The 17,680-nt window shown below is 44.0% G+C and overlaps 1 protein-coding gene across 1 annotated transcript in view; it reads left to right on the top strand.

Annotated features, from left to right (window-relative positions):
• The window catches only part of SLC25A48 (solute carrier family 25 member 48), a 239,477-nt gene extending 224,824 nt beyond the window's left edge, over positions 1 to 14,653 (top strand). Inside the window, exon 8 of the mRNA XM_069199229.1 lies at positions 12,477 to 14,653. The gene's annotated coding sequence lies outside the window, so the exon portion shown is untranslated. The remainder of the gene's footprint in view (positions 1 to 12,476) is intronic.
• Positions 14,654 to 17,680: the final 3,027 nt, after the last annotated feature.

The raw sequence follows: 17,680 nt of genomic DNA, 5'->3' as shown, positions 1-17,680 counted from the left end.
GCCAAAGGCACGGAGCTACCCCCTTCTCTTCCATTACAATGTAAGCTGGTGTGCCTTCGGGCGGCGTTTCCTCTCCTACGCTCGCTTTAATGTAAGACTCCCCCTTCATCGCACTCCTAAATGCTTTAAAGAATTTCATTTTCTCGTCTTTTATTTCACAAAGTTTGTAATCAATAGGTGACTTTAATTCCCGGAATACTCTTCGCTTGCCTTTCCCCTTCCGATCGAGCCCCACGGACTGCGTCCAATCCGTGCGCGACCCTTCTCTGCAACCAACCTATCCCAGCGCAGCTCCTAGTGACGTCACACTCACACACACTGCGGCTGACAAAGCCTCGCGGCTAGTCTTCCTTCACTCACCTCCTCTCGTAACAACTTCTTGCATGTATCGCGAGCTACCAAAAAAATAAAACAGATCTGTCGGTTTACTACAGGAAGGGTAACACAATTGCTTCAGGACCTTAGGGACTTTTCACTAGCCTCGGCAGTTATTCCGTCTTTCTCGGTCCCCACGTTCGCAAGCAAATCTGACCCGCAGACTTACTCTCAACTTGTCAATGATCTGTTCTAGTGCACTTAGAATCTTGTCAAAGCCCGAAGTCGAAGTTTCTTTCACTCCCTAACACACGTACCGACTCGTTGACCACGCCCGATCAACCTACTAAACCGCCCAGACCACAACATGGATCAACATACTCCGGAGTCTCTTGACCTCGCAGGGCCCGTCTCAACAACAACAACCACGTGGACCTTTTTATGCACGAAGCGCCACACGCACATGAAGTTCGACGACTTCCCTACTCTCACCCTCGGAGTCGCACCTCCGCTATTTCTATGAAGTTCGACGACTTCTCTACTTCTACACTCGGAGTCGCACCTCCGCTATCCTCTAAAAAAGAAAAAAAAATCCTCGCAACCTTCTCACACAATCTGCGGCAATAAGCTGTGCAAGCGCAAAACCCTAACTTCACTCATACCATCACTAGTACCGCCAACGCCGATTCCACACCTCCATTCTCTTCATTCGCAAGCTCCGAGATCCCGGGAAAGTCGCGGTGGACCTAGCCCATCATCATTCTGTCAATCTGTTTTATCCAAGAAAAATCTAATTCAACTTGTCAAGTGGGGTCTCAAAATGCGTGACCGTTAATTCAACACCATGTACTCTAGGAGTACAGGGTCCCAAAAGACGAAACCGTCCTCTGCTACCATCAACTGATAGAGCGGTCCGTAGTAATAATTTTACCTGTTTCGGACGCTCTTTAGGCCGATGAATCTTTTGACTTAGTGGGACTCTCCGTACTCTTAATCGATCAATTGCATCAAATCAATAATCAATAACGAACATAAGCAATACCTTGATCAACATAACACTTGACAATTAATCCAGAATACATTTCGGCAAACCCTGACCATTCAGTCAGGAATAACCACACCAGTTTATTCAAAGTTAGTGAATTTTATTTCCCTATATTAACAAAGCTAGCACAATATAGATGTGTCTCAACACCAAATGATAAACATATATGAACATTAATAGCTGTCCATAACGGCGAAACAAGTGCAATCTATGTAGCATTTGAATCACAAGGCATTCGATAATAACAATGCAAATCACTAATACGATAATCTGTAATGAACTAATTGCATACATTTAGTCAGCATAACAAGATCTCAAATTGCATCGTGCGACATATGGAATCCTCGTCTAACCTCAAATTAGCATCGGCATGTGGGACTTCATGCAAAAACAATTTAGCAACATTAATTTAGAAAACTCCTAACTAGGGCTCTTATCAAAATCAGCAGTTGGTTACCTAAAAGAAACACAATGCAATTTTACAATTTCCTTTCATATTTACCAATTACGATCAGCATACAAGGAAGTCTTCGTCTCACAGGTACCGTTCTTCAGTCAGCATGGGTACCGTTTCGATCAGCATGGGACGGGGCAAAGGGGCAGGAGTGGACGGGGCAATTGCCTCACGGCGGCAAAGTTAGACTACTACTTCATGCAAAAGGGATCAGAGTTAAAGTTTCTAGGGCAGGAATCATTAAAGTCTCTTTCTCTCGATTAGAGAAAGCATCAAAGTCTCTTTCAAAATGGCGTCGCAGCAAAGTGGGCCATAATAGCTACGAAGTCTGCAAAATGGCGGGTTGTCCAATAATGGAGAGAGAGTTTCCTCTCGTGCACCTGGTTTTTATAGACAACAGTTCAAGTCCAGTAGGGTCTTCCATTGGAGGGTTCATAGGTTAGCTTCAAATTGTCCAATCAAAAACGACAGTTCTCAAGCTTTTACTTAGGCATACATTATCCTTGGAGATGGGTACGCAAGTTGCAACATTTTATGCCAATTAACTCACTTTCAGAGCTTCCATTGTCCGCACCTGCAGATCGACCTTGGAGTAAAGAGAAAATATGCCAGGCTGGCACGAAACCTTAAGGTAAGCATGTGAACGATCTCAGTGGAAAAGTACAGCTTCAAGCGAAAATACACGTTTATTAGCACAGTGGAAAAATACGAGCATCTAAACCGTGAGACCAGGCAACTAGGCCAAAGCCTCCGCTAAAGTCATGCTAAGCTAAAGCATTTCAAACAAGCAAATCATAGCACACGTTTACGATTATGTCGGATTAGTGCAATTCTAATACACCACGTTATATAAAGCACGCTTATAAATGTTGGCAAACTACTCTGAGGGCACATTTTGTCCCCGTACAATCTTTATTAGTTCGGTTAAAGTCACACATGATTATTTCACACTACGTTTACGCGTTAATAAATGTAGAGCCTTCATTTTCTGCTTCATCACCCATCAGTTCATTGTTTTTCTATGCCTTTCAAATGGGATCCAAAGGTTCTCCTCCAATTTTTCTGTATTTTCAATGACAGTGATTGATTAGTAGTCAACTAGAGTGTGCCTAGTCTTTTTGTGGACTTCCTGATGAACTTTGTCTCTTCTTCACTTTCCTCAAGTAAGCATCCAAATATCTTTGAGGGCTTTGCAGATGGACAGAGCCATCACACATTCAAGACCCACTCCAGAGCCCGTTATTGGAGTGATTCGGGGGGATGGCTGTGCAGTCGGGGCCTACTTGCATTGACCATTTCACCCTTATCTTTTAAGCAGTGTGAAACTCATCTGGCACCACTCCCACTTGAGGAGCAGGTCTTCATGTTGGCAGAACCTTTCCTTGACATAAGCCTTTGCATCATCCTCTGACTCTGTTCTTGGTAAGTTGGGTGAAGCACCTTCCCAAGTGGCCAGCTCTGTTCTAGCTTTGTGCTTGGTGCCCACACATACTCCCAGTGCTGTCATTGACCCCATTTAAAAGGTGACCTTCACACAGGCTTTGCTGGTGATGTTCTACCCTCCATTGGCCCAATTTGATGTGTATCTGAGACTCAAACTTCCTTTCAGTCTTTTCCCCAAGAGTGGCTTCTACCCTAGCATCAGTTCACCTTGATTGCCTTGTCAATGTTGATTTGACCTTAATGTTCTGGTTCTGGTGCCAGAGGCCTGTTAGTTTTGTTGGTTTTGGGACAGGTTTGGCACCACTAGGGATGGCACTGTCTCAATACCACCTACTGTTTTCCTGTTCATTGGGTATTATGGACTGCTCAAACTGATGCTAACCCTTCGGTGAAGGTGTTTGTGAAGGAATAATTCCCTCTACAGGTGCTGACTGAGTTTTAGTGTGTATTATGGCCTTTAGTATCGGCTTCAAGTGCCACCGATCAAGGTGCAACGTTCTTGTGCATCTGTTGTGGAAGTGAAGTCCATTTCTGTTTCTTCTTATAATTTTGTGAGAGGGTTCTGTTTGGAGTTTCAGTCTGCAGGTGATTTGGTCTCAGAGTCAGAGGTCAATCTAGAGGGTATCCACTCCTTCAATTCTATGTTGAGTAAGGTAACTTCAGTCTTGACATTCCTCCTGCTTATTTTAGTGATCAAGACTGATTTTTTGGCAGATATATTACATCCTTTTTCCTCCTCATCAGAACGTTGCCTGCCCTAGAGGCAATATGAATTAGACCTGCCTTGGCTGTTAGTGATTGGATTGTGCAAAGGTATTGTTCAGCTCAGGGTGGACCAGCTGTTTTGTCTATCCCTTCCAGATGATTTGGCATGGTTTCCTTCTTTGGTCCCTGAGTCTATGGGAACTTCATTTGCTCCTTTCTCCTATCCCCTAAATTAGTAGTGGCTTTGTGTTGGTGCTATGGGTAGGAAATTGTTCCTCTCATGGTGTCTAGCCCTTGGTTCTTGCAATGCCATATGCCATTACATCAGTGCACTCTGGAAGATGGTAGAAGTTGTGTTTCCAGTCCTTCCAGATTATGTCAGCAGCCTGTTTGTGAAGGTGGTGCCTGGCAGTTTTGACAAAGCCAGACACCATCTATTTAGGGAGGTGGTGCCTGGCAGTTTTAGAACTGCCAGACAACTTCTGCTGTCTAGTCTTGATTCAGCAGACTCTGTCATCAGGCCTATTGGCTGATCTGAAACTCTGCATTAGGATTTCCATTTCTGCTAATCCAGTCTCCACAACGTGTTTCTCGATGTCCCTTTGGATACAAACTTTGGTTTCATACCTCTTTGGTGTAAAGGTGGCTTCGACTCTGGAGATGTGTGTGTCTTCTTCGGATTCAGCCTGAGTTTTTCAAGAGTTGATCGGGTGCAAGGTCCTAAAGGGGGCAGCAGTGTGGGGGCCAGGTTTGGTTTAGTACAGAATAGCACCACCCATCTTAGTTTTTCCACCCTCTTTTGTCTTCAGTTTTTCCCTGCCAAGCATCATTATTTGCAAGATGTGTATACTTGGCTTATCCTTTTGCTGTTCTCAGGATTGTTTGTTTGGTTAGAGTTTTTGGCTCATGGTGTTCATGCTGTTCTGGATACATGCTATTGGGCTTGTTATTTGTGGTTCCTTAGGGGTTATGATTTTGAATGATGTGCCTTCCTCCCGGTTGCTGCAGTGGTAGCAGTTCTCGCCAATTTAGTACTTTTGGTTGTTGATCCGGTGCCCATTTGCACGTGGTACATCCATCTCCTGTCCCATTTGGTGTTGGGTGGGTGACTTGGTGGCTATTTCATTGAAATTCTTTACTTCTAGTCCTGTGAGCCAATTTAGCAGCTATTTGTCTGCATTCTCCCTTGCTGAGCCCATTGGATATACTGACGAGGGTCCATTTGAATGGTGTGGCTTCCTCATTGGAATTACTGGTGCCATCTGCCTCACTTCTGCCTGTTGTGGTTGGATGATGCATATGAGTCGGACCACAGAGGGGTAAGTTCTTGTTGTCTGTACTTCTTTACACCATCCTTGATGCTGAGGTGCAGTATCTGACCCCTTTTCTGCAGAGGCCTTATTTGTGGATGGAATGTGTGCTCTTGGGAGCAGCCGCACCATCATTCATTCTTTCTTAAGTTACCTTTTTTTGGACTGATCAAGCTCCTTTGTTTCTGTTTTCTATCTCCATTCAGTAGTGTGGCTTTTGTGGTTCTCTCTATGCTGGGCCTGCTTTGGGTAGGTGACCTGCTAGGGCTGTTTACGTGTAGGACCACTGCTGTGGTACTCATGTGGACAACTTTTGGGAGTTTAATTTGTTGGACACAGTCAGTGGCTTCATCCGGTGGGTCATGATGTTACCTTGAGAAGGTGTTCCATTGTCTTATACTAGGCAGGTTATAGGGGTGATGTTATTGCCCTCCTCAGCTGTTCCACATTGTGAAGTGTGTCATTAAACCTATTGACTGTGTTAATGTTTTGGTTCTCCTGCTTTCCAGCACTTGTAGCTTTTGCATTGGTGTTTAGTAGGGCTGCTGATGATCTACTAGATGTGAGATTGTCCTTGTTTAGGTTGATCCTGGTGCTTCTTGACCACCTATTTGTGGTTTGCCACTACATGAGTCGATGTGGAGAATGTGTGTTAGCGTGGTGTTTGACTATGAATGAGAGACAGTAGTGGGGTACAAAGTAGCGTTTGTAAATCAATATATTAATTTGTCTTATTTTGATGAGGTTTATCTCTGTTATTGTATGTTATCCTTTGACAGGACAAAAACGTGCAATATAAATGGCTTTTATATAAAATAATTCTAAAAAATGGGGTAATTTATGTGCAAAATTTTGACATTTGTATTAGCTAAAATAGTCTATGAAGAATGTAACACATTTTAGAAAATCAGTAACTATGTTGGGTTAATTCCTTTAATTCATGTAAAGCGGTCAAACAGGAATGCTATTTCAATCAATCAATCAATCAATCAATCATTCAATCAATCATTATTTCTAAAGTGCAGCTAATCACCCGTAGGGCTTCAAGGTGCTGTTTCAAGGCATGCTGGTTAATCGAAAAGCCAGGTCTTGAGGTACTTCCTGAACTGCATCAGTGATGAGGTCTGTTTGAGTTTGAGAGGTAGCGTGTTCCATGTCTGGGCTGTGAGGTAGGAGAAGGAGCTTCCTCCTACTGTGCTTTTTCAGATCTTGGGAACTGCTGCAAGGATGAGCTGGGAAGAACTAAGTTGTCCGTTGGGTACATAGAAGTTGAGGCGGTGGTTGAGGTATGCCAGTCCTATGTAGTGTAGTGCCTTGTAGGTGTGAATCAGGAGTTTGTATGTGATGCGCTTGCTGACTGGGACCCAGTGTAGATCTCTGAGATGGGAGGAGATGTGGGAGGAGATGTGGCTGTGTTGGGGGATGTCCAGGATGAGCCTGCCTGATGCATTCTGGATTCTTTGTAGACTTCATTGCAGTTTCTTGGTAATGCTGATACAGAATGTGTTGCATTAGTCCAGTTTGCTAGTGATGAGTGTGTGGGTGACTGTCTTCCTCGTGTCATAGCAGATCCACTTGAAGATCATTCGAAGGAGTTGGAGTGTATGGAAATATGAAACTGAGAAGGCGTTGACTTTGTGGGTTATGGACAGAGAGGAGTCCAGGATGATGACCAGATTGCGAGCGTGGTCCGTGGGAGCCGGGGTGTTACCCAGTGAGGTAGGCCACCAGCAGTTGTTCCAGGCGGAAGGGGTGGAGCCAATTACGAGGATCTCCATCTTGTCCGAGTTGAGTTTGAGGCAGCTGGCTTCCATCCAGGCGGCAACTGCTCTATCCCATTGTGGAAAGTTTTCTTGCCTTTACAAGGTCATCAGACAGGGAGATGCTCAGTTGGGTATCGTCGGCGTAGGAGACAATGTTTAGCCCGTGTTGTTTGATGATCTTGGCGAGCGGGACTATGTAAACGTTTAAAAGCGTCAGGCTGAGCGATGATCCTTGGGGAACTCTACAGCTTGTTTTTTTGGGTTCTGATGTGAACTGCGGTAGTTGAATACTGTGTTCTTCCAGTGAGGAAGGATCTGATCCATTCCAGTGCTTCATTGAGGATGTCGGCATCGTGGAGTCTGGCGCAGAGGGTGGAGTGGGAGACGGTGTCGAATGCAGCGGAGGGGTAGAGGAGGATGAGTGTTGCCATGCCTCCGTGGTCCAGTACGGTGCGTATGTCATCAGTGGCTGCTAGAAGTGCTGTTTCGGTGCTGTGATTGCACCTGAATCCAGATTGCGATGGGTCTAGGATTTAGTTTGTTTTTCGAAGAATTCGGAGAGTTGCAGGTTGATGGCCTTTTTCATTACTTTACTGGAAAAGGGAGCAGCATAATTTATGATTATTGCTTATTTATCCTCTATTCCTGGACCTAAATGGAATACTTGGGGGTACCCTTTTTCCCTTTTTCCTGGGAGGGATGCTAGGATATCTCCTGTATGGTCTTCACCAGATGAAGCCAACTCCTTTGCCTGCCTTTGGTCCTTCACATTCTCATTTCTATCTCCCATATGTTGTTTTTTATCCAATGGATAATGATTTGTACCGCTTGTTGATTGCTAGATGCCTGGCTGTTGAGATTGTGTCCTGTCTTTGGTGTCAGGGATTCTGGCAATGTCTTGATGACTCTCTAATTGCTGCTGATTGCCCTTTTGTTTCATGGGAAATTGTGGTGTGTCTGTGCCGCTTCCGTCTGGCCCTGGATGGCACTTTAATGTCTAAAATAAATTATTTGGAGTGCAAGATTACCCATCTCAATGAATAATCACAACCTTTGTCAGGGTGAACCCTCAAAGTCACTAAATGAACTTAAGCTCAACCCTCAGGAAGCTATGGCACAGAGCAAACAGGCGTAACTTCGGGCAATGAGTAAAGTATTTGTGTATTACAAAAATAGTGATAAAGTGAAAATGCAAAACAATAAAATCCCAAACCAAATTAGAAAAATAGTGTAAAATCTAACCAAAGTTACTCCAAAATGGCAAAAATCCAATAAGGGGATCTGGAGATATGCATTTAAAAGTAGGAATAGCTCCAAGAAGCACAGAGTGCCAAAGGTAGTCAATGGTCACTGTAGAATAGGACATAGGTAAAATTTGAGGCTGACCACAATGGAGCACGGGTCAGATACACCAATTAGGTTCAGACCGGTCAAAGAGTTTGCCTTCTGACTTAGGGGGTCATTCTGACCCTGGCGGCCGGTGGCCACCAGGGCCACCGACCACGGGAGCACCGCCAACAGGCTGGCGGTGCTCCCACGAGCATTCTGACCGCGGCGGTTCAGCCGCGGTCAGAAGCGGCAAGTCGGCGGGCTCCCGCCGACTTACCGCTGCTCGGGGGAATCCTTCATGGCGGCGGAGCGCGCTCCGCCGCCATGAGGATTCTGACCCCCCCTACCGCCATCCTGTTCATGGCGGGAAAGCCGCCATGAACAGGATGGCGGTAGGGGGGGTCGCGGGGGCCCTGGGGGCCCCTGCCGTGCCCATGCCAATGGCATGGGCACGGCAGGGGCCCCCGTAAGAGGGCCCCGCAAAGTATTTCAGTGTCTGCCTTGCAGACACTGAAATACGCGACGGGTGCCACTGCACCCGTCGCACCTTCCCACTCCGCCGGCTCGATTACGAGCCGGCATCCTCGTGGGAAGGGAGTTTTTCCCTGGGCTGGCGGGCGGTCTTTTGGAGACCGCCCGCCAGCCCAGGGAAAAACTCATAATACCCTCCGCGGTCTTCTGACCGCGGAGCGGTATAATGGGGGCAGAATTCTGGCGGGCGGCCTCCGCCGCCCGCCAGAATCAGAATCACCCCCTTAGTTCTTTAAGTCTCAATCCACCAGAGGAGTACAATTCTAATGCCCCCAGGGCCTCGGGGAGACACTTAGAGACTCAGAGTGTGTCAGGCAGAGGCCAACAACAGGGCCCAGTCCAGGTCAAGTTGCCATTGGTCAGCTGGGCAGTTGCAGGAAAGGCCTCTTGTAGCTTGTTTTATCCGTGTAGCTTAAACAAGAGATCAGACGTATGACCACTGGAGTCCACTTCTTTATCCTGAATACCAGAGGGAGCAAGTCCCATCCTTTAGTGCTCCTATGAGGTCACACGCTAGCAGGTCTAGTTCTCTGATGTGCTTAGTCCAGTCCAGACGGTGTTCAGAAATGGGTGACTGGCGATGCTACATCTATGGCAGGCATAAGCTTCTGGTTCTAGAGGGTGGGAACGACTTCAAACACTGACCAATGATGCAAAAGTTTCAATGAGCCAATCCTACTCACTTTTAAGATAGTGAATGTCTTCGGCTACACTAAACGTGTGCTTTGGGGATGTGTGTACAGAGCATTCAATGGTATTCATAGAGTCCTCCCACAACTGACACTAAAATACAATTTGAACAAAAGTGGGGTTTTCCAGTGTGCAGACAGTGGATACACAAGAGTTATATTAACATCATGCTTTCCTTCCTTTCCAGTGCCTCCCAGTGTTCTATATAAAACCCAGAGTAAGAAGTCTGATTGGATAAAGCAGATGCATCAGCACCTAGAAGGTGGATATGCTTAGCATCCTGGTCTCTGCTTTCTAAGTGTCCCCCAAAGTGGTTATTCAGTCCTGTCAAGCAGACTTTGATACTAAAGCAAGATTTAAAATTGTAATGCAAAAAAGGATGCTCACAGCTCATTTTATGCATATTCTGGGAGAGGAATCATCTCTGGTCATTAAAGCAACCTGTTTTTGCTCCTTGAAGGTATTTCACACCTTTGTTACACCTATTGAAATGCTAGTTCCAGTTTGGGAGAAGTTTGAGAACAATTACAAATTAGTCTAAAAAAACATCAGGCAGAGAAAATGTTCTAAAGTTACCTATCCTTACAATTTATTAAAAATCTGACTTCCCCTTTGAAATTGATTTTAATATCTATCAAAAATTGTTGTTTAATTTATTTTGTAGCTAGTCCCATTTCTGTGTTTTAATCTGCAGTCTAGTTTTCTACATATGACAGGTAGGCCTGCCACAGTAGAAATTAGCTATTGGATGCTAGCCACTGTAAGAGCATATTAACTGTACATTTCTATATGTCCTGCACTTAGATACCATGCACACTCTCTTATAGGCAATAGGTCCTCATGGGGTTACTTATTAATATCTAAAAGGAAAGTTTGGCCAGTCAAAAGTGTTTATTTTTACATGTTGAATTGCAATTTCTAAACTGCTTCAGCTAGGCTGCACTGGTCGGCCAGAAGCCATTTTTACACTGTCACTGTAGTGGCTGGCACAATGGGTGCTGCGGTCCACTAGTAGCATTTAACTTACAGGCCCTGGGACAACTTTTTACCATATACCATTGACTTATAGGTATGTTAAATATTAGATATTCCAATTAGGAATATGCTGATTCAATCATTTTAAAAGGGTAGGGGGGCACTGACACTTTACTACTGATTGGAAGAGTTCTAAACCTGGCAAAATAAAGGGTCCAGCAAAATGCAAAACACTATGGGGTGAGTACTCATAAAATGCAAATTTCCAACAATGTGATGCTGTTTTATTGTTTAGCTCCCTCCTGACTTCCAGTAACATTTTCAGTGGCATCTGACCCCATGTCCTGTTGTGAACTGTTTTGCCCTTCTGTGATCGCAGGGTCCTTGAACTGGTTGAGCCCTTTACAAGTGTTTTGTTACCACTGTCCGGGGTTTCGTCAACTTAACTTGATTCAACAGCCATAGCTTTTCTTATGGCACTATAATTTAATGCCCTGGGTGTGTGTTTGATTCTGACTGCCAGCTCCTGCCCTGGGACCAAGGTTGCTTTTGCTTTTGGTGCTTTTACTTACCTTTAGGCTGTGGTTGATGTTCTGTTGCAGCAGGCCTCTCGTTTTATCTTTACGTCGTCGTTCAACACAGTCTGCTGCTCAATGGGGGTTGCAGTTTGTCTATCCTGTTGTGTGGCCTGATTTTTCTTCCCTTGTCCTTAGGCCCGCCTTCATGGGGTACCACTTTGGTACTATTCATGAGGATTGGAATCTGCAGGTAGAGGTTACCATCAGAAGAAAAGGTTACTTGCCTTTGGTGTCGATCTTTCCAGGGAAACTCTACCTGCAGATTCCTCACCTTTCCCACTCATGTCCTGTCTATGAGATTCAGCTGTCATGTGGTAGCTTGGTTTCAGGTTCATTTTCTGTGCTGTCTTCTTGTTTTTTTCATCGGTTCCGTCCTTGACGTTAAGTGCTTGGAAATCAAAGATGGGAATTGCTATCAGTGCACCACGTGGTGCCATAGCCACGGTATCACATGTGGGCATGGGAGAGACATTTCAAATATCTGGATTCTGTTTGGTCGGAGGGAGGATTCATGGGGTGATGAATCGGCAGACTGATCAGTCTATTCCTCAGAAAGTTCACGACCAAAGATGAGTCACGTTTTTCTTTCATTCATTCTCAAACGACTTCCGGCTGTTAACTACAGCAATAGGGATCAGGAAGGGCAGGAATCGAAGCAGTAACCCCCTCATCCACATTCTTTCATTTTTGCTCCACACCACCACAAATCACTAATGTTTTTTCCTGCGAGACAAACATTAATGACACAGGTATTTTCTATAGCAGTGGTTCCCAACCTGTGGTCCAGGGACCCCTGGGGGTCCGTGAAGCCTCCTCAAGGGGTCCGTGACTGCTCAGAAAATTAAATAATATTAACATATTAGGTCCCCACCTTTCAGTAATGAGTCGGTTGGGGGTCCCCAGATTCTAATAATGATTCAGTGGGGGTCCCCAGGTTCCAGCAATGATAAAGTGGGGGTCCACAGAAGTCAAAAGGTTGGGAACCACTGTTCTATAGCAAAGCTTCTAGGGAGTGTTTCAGACTTTCCTTTTCACAAGTGGAGCAGAAAATAGTGTGCAATCAACGAACAATACTGCTCATAGTAGGTAATATTACTTCTGTGCCTAACTAGAAAATCTCACTTAAAATCACTTTCCAGGCGGTACACAGAGATTAACCATGCCAAATGCAAACACTGTGCTGCTTTTTAATGCGTTATTATATGCTTATACAAAAATTTATAAATACATGCAAACCTGTAAGAGTATAATATAGGAAATCAAATATTACACGTAAAATAATTTCATCAGTGTTACTTTAAGCCTGTTTAACATAATCCTATTTTATTCCCACTGTAGACGCTCCTTCGAATATGAGCCTTAATTTCTCACCAACGAAGATATCAGGTTGCTTCAGCAAAGGACCCTTACACAAGTCATTGGTTCTCTCTTTGCATGAAGATTTCAGGGACAATGGAGTCTTGACTTACCTGCAGTTGAGGATGTTTTCAAGTCTATCTAGCTTCTTTTGCGTCACAACATTGTAGCTTTAGTTATGACTATGAAGGCAGTAGTAACTGCGAACAATACAGTGAGCATCTCAGGTAACATGAATATAGATGTAATGGCAAAATAACTACAGCATACAACAACACAAAGAACGACGGGGTTTTCAAATTAATGATCAAATTCTATCAAAGTATGTAACCTTTTAAACTCAAAACCATTATTTTATTTTATAATGCTATGGTACTGAATAGTGTATGCCAAATTCAACAAGGGGATCTATATAGACATTTGAGGTAGGCTTTGATTCTTTTCAGTATCGGCGTGACTGATTTGGTAACTTCATTTATTGCTGTAAGGCACTTTCTTGATGTTCTATGTTTTTTAATTGAAATTTGTGAAAGTACATCCCTGCATATGATTGTTAGACCACCACAGCCGTCAACAGGTCCCAGGGCCTTACTTTATATTATTTGTATGCTTGCATATCAACACCTATAGAAACAGTCAAAACATGTCTGTGACTGAGGAAATGTGACCACAAAATATTTACTTTGCCTCCTGGACCAGTACAAAGGATAGTGGATGACAGCAATGGGCTAATGCCAGACACTTCACTACACCTCAAACTAACCAGGACAGTGAAATCCAACCACAGTCAGCCCACAGCCTACCACAAATCAAGAAAATGAATAATAGAGACAACCCCATCAAAGTGCAGAACACTGTCTATGAAAGCCGCTCTCTAGTCAGTAAGAGTGCGATTTCCATACTGTTTTGATACGCGTTTCTAACATTGAAAGACCAACATGATCACCACGCTGGCCTGAGGCCAGACCTCTCTAATATGAGCCATCATTCTGTGCAGGACTTACCAATGATTTCTGTGTTCTAGCCAGCACTGAGCCGGGTTCCCTTCTGATCCTTACAGTGCCGTCAGAATATGGAGGACATGCACCACCACCCTACAGTGTTTTTATTGTAAGGATTGGACCAGAGGGCTTCCTCCACAAACTCTAAGGTCACCTTGAGGTGACGTGCCACTCCTTTGCAAAATTTGCGAATTGAATTGTTTTAAATAAATGAATATGAACATACAGCAACACTATTTTAACAGTACACGACTGTGGCATTTTAAAAAGTGCTGCACTTTGTTCTGGGGTGGTGTTAAATTTTACCTACTTATTTATTATCTGAATGTTCTCTTAAAGTGTCGTGAGCACCGGAAGCCATTTAGTTGCTTTACTTCAAAACATGGGTCCATGCAATTTATAACCATAAACAGAGAAGACAAAAGAACAACAGATTCTTCATGGGGAACGGATGAGATGGAAGTGTAAGGAGGTTTTGTGTCTAGGTATTTATGTTGTTATCAAACTAGATTTATATTTCTCACATTGAATGAAAAAGGTGCAGCTGTCTTCTGTACAACATATCACTCTAACTTAACACCTTCGCTGCTATGCCAACCTCCCCTTCCCCTATGTGCAAAGCCTAATTTTGGTTATTTGGGTTAGTTCATGCTTAGGCCTCCATTATTGTCCACATAAGCTACCCACATCAAATGTGTGTCCTTTTTTTCCAACCTCCTAGGGATTCTAAAGGTAACCAGAGTGTGTAGATTCCCCTGGACAGGACAGAGAAAATAGCCAAAATACAGCTAAATTTTGTTTTGTTTTTGGAAAAAAGTGGGAAAAAGTTATGCAGAAAGAAGAGTCTGTTTTTACCCTTCCAGTGGCATCAACAAAGTGGTTGCGGTGCTAAAATCATCATCTTCCCAGTTTTCAGGAACAGCAGACTTGAATTAGAAAACCACATTTTTTTAAACGGTTTTGGCATTTTACTGGGACACTGCTTTCAACCTCCTTCCAGTTAGTGTTAAAAGTGAGTGTAAAACCAATGGTGGATCCTAAAACGTTATACATTTCTGAAAAGTAGACACAATTCTGAATTCAGCAAGGGGTCATTGGTGTAGATCCTTTAAGATTTTCCCATAAGAAATAAACATTGAAATAAGAAATTTATTGAAATTGAGTTGCCAAAAATAACCGTGTCTATGTTTTCATCTGAAATTTTTTCTAACTATGGCAGAGTTTCGAAAGCAACATAATGTTATGTCCACTGCACCCTTTTGGTAGCAAGGACATATACTGTAGGACTTGTGGGTTCACGAAGACTGAAACATAGGTGTCAAGGAAACCTATGTATTTTTTTAAATGATCACAAAATATGGAGTTTAGCAGCAGTGGTTATTTACACATCTCTGAATTTGTGGGTACCCATACTAGCATGTGAATTAGAGGGTATTTCTCAAAATGTCTTCTTTCTTGCACACTGGCTTACGTTTGGAAAGCGTAAATGCAGAGAAAGACAGTTGGTAATATCACTTGTTCTACTATTCTGTGTTCCTCCAAGCCTCCTAATAAAAATAGCACCTCACTGCCCGTGCTCGGAAACTGCCTAAAACGCAATGTGTACACATCACATTTCTCAACTGAAAACTATTTTTTTGCGGTGTGCCTAGCTGTGGATTTTGGGCCCTTGAACAGCCAGCACCTAGGGAAACCTAGCAAACCTGTACATTTTTGAAAACTAGACACCCAGGAGAATCCAGGATGGGGCGACTGGTGAGGCTCTCACCAGGTTCTGTTACCCAGAATACCTTTCAAACGGCACAATTTGTCTAAAAACATATTGTCCTCACTTTGCGGTGATGGAAAATTCTGGGATCTGACGGGAGCCACAAAATTCATTCCACACAGCATTCCCCTAAGTCTCCAGATAAAAATAGTACCTCACTTGTATGGATAGGCCTAGCGCCTGTGAAAGGAAATGCGCCCAAACACAACATCAAGTTTTTCCATGCAAAACTGACCCATTTTTTTTAAAGTGCCTATCTGTGGATTTTGGACTCTAGCTCAGCCGGCACATAGGGAAATCTAGCAATACCTGTGCCTTTTTTTAAAACTAGACATCTAGGGGTATCCAGGATGGGGTGATTTGTGTGGCTTCCACCAGGTTCTGTTATGCAGAATCCCTTGCAAACCTCAACATTTATCTTAAAAAACACATTTTCCTCACATTTCACATTTCTGTGATAGCAAGTTCTAGAATCTACATAGAGCCACACACATCCTTCCACCCAGCATTCTTGTAAGGCTCCTAATAAAAATGGTACCTCACTTGTGTGGCAGGGCCTAGTGCCAGTGACAGGAACTTATCAAACCAAGGGCAATGGAAGCCCTGGTTGGGGTCTGTTAATGGCATTGGTTGGATACGTTCCTGTCTGTGACAGTAAGCCCAACCACACACATGGTGAAGCATCTTTATCGGCAGAAGTGGGGCAATGCTGAGTGGTAGGAATGTTGTGGATTCCTGAAGTTTCCAGAAGTTTCCATCACAGAAATATGAGGAGAAATGTGTGTTTTTAGTCAACATTTTAGGTTTTCAGGACATTGTGGGTAAGAAAATGTTGTGAGATGGATGCAAAGCACACCATCCTGGACTCCTCCAGATGTCTAGTTTTCAGAACTGTGTGATTCTAGTAAGTGTTTCAAGGTGGCAGCCTACACAAGTCCAGAAAGTGCAGCTTTTCACCATTGCAAGTGGGGGTGATACTGGGAGTTAGCCAAAATCTCCAGACCCACTTATAACAACAAACACCCAAAAGAATCAGATACCCTCTTGCTCCCCATTGGGTTGAGGTGCTTTAGTTCGCAGGGTAGCAGAAAGACTGTTTCTCCATTTTTGAGGGGGTGGGGACATGGCCATGCCCATGCTAAGAAGCCCCCACTCAACCAAACTAAAAAGTAATCCCTGGTGTCTAGTGGTCTTTCTGTAACCCGTCAGTGGCATATGGGGATATTTGCCCCCATCTGCCTACCCAAGGGGGCAGAAAGACTTTTCCTTTTTCTTGGAGGGGGCATACCTATGTCTATGATGAGCAGCCTCCACTGATACAGATTTAAAAAAGTGATCCCTGGTGGGGCAGAAAGACTGTTTTCCTATTTTGGAGGGGGATGAGGGCATGTCCATGTTGGGCTGTTGCCCCACTGCAAAAAATAAAAATAAATAATCTCTGGTGTCCAGTGGGATTTCTGCCCCCTCATCCCATGGGGGCAGAAAGACCGTTTGTATTTTTTTGGAAAGGGTGGGGGCATGGCAGCCCACACCGATACAAATAAAAAAAGGAATCCGTGGAGCCTAGTGTGTTTCCTCCCCCTCAGGGGACAGATGGGGGTAATTGGCTCCATCTGCACCTCCCCCAAGGGAACAGAGAGACTATTTTCCTGTTATGGGGGATTAGGTGACCGGTCCATCTCTGTACTGGGCAGCTCCCACTGACACAAATACAAAACAAGTAATCCCTTCTGTCCAGTGGGATTTCTTCCCCTTTGGGGGCAGATAAGGGTAATTACCGCCATCTGCCAGCTGGACGGACAAAAAATACTGTTTGTTTTTGTATTTTTTTTGGGGGGGTGGCAGGTGGGGGCATGGCCAAATGATACAGAATGCAGCCACCGTTTACTCTTGAATACCCCCATTTGAATAGGAAAATAAAAAGAAGAAAAAGGTGCCCCATAATTCAGTAAGCATGAGCTTGCATGGTGTACACTATCACAAAATGATGCTCCAAATTGTTTGTGTCTAGCTGCAGGGATACATATGTATGCTCTAGACTGGCTTCCTGCACATCCTTGTCTGCTACAACCCTAGGTTCTAAGTTCCCCGCTAAATGCTAGATGGTAAGTACACTTGCAAGCAAGATACATTTCTTATCCAATCCCCTTTTTTCTTAGGAAATACCTGCTATACTACCTCACATTAATTGTCGATACAAATGCTTATACCAAAGAGAGGGAAGGTTATCATTACAATCCCCTTCCATTTGGCACCGGACAAGTGTCAACCTATTCCAACTGTACATTAGTGGCAAATTTACCACTCCACGAACTACCTGAACAGAATAACCTAGGGTGGGGGGAACTACGCAGATCAGCCTGTGACAATGTAAATTGTCACTCTATGAGTATAACCCACAATTTCGGATCCACATT

The sequence above is a fragment of the Pleurodeles waltl genome, chromosome 7, assembly GCF_031143425.1.
Source record: "Pleurodeles waltl isolate 20211129_DDA chromosome 7, aPleWal1.hap1.20221129, whole genome shotgun sequence".
Taxonomy (NCBI): domain Eukaryota; kingdom Metazoa; phylum Chordata; class Amphibia; order Caudata; family Salamandridae; genus Pleurodeles; species Pleurodeles waltl.
Note: the sequence above shows the minus strand (reverse complement) of the source record. Positions and strands in the feature narration are given on the sequence as shown.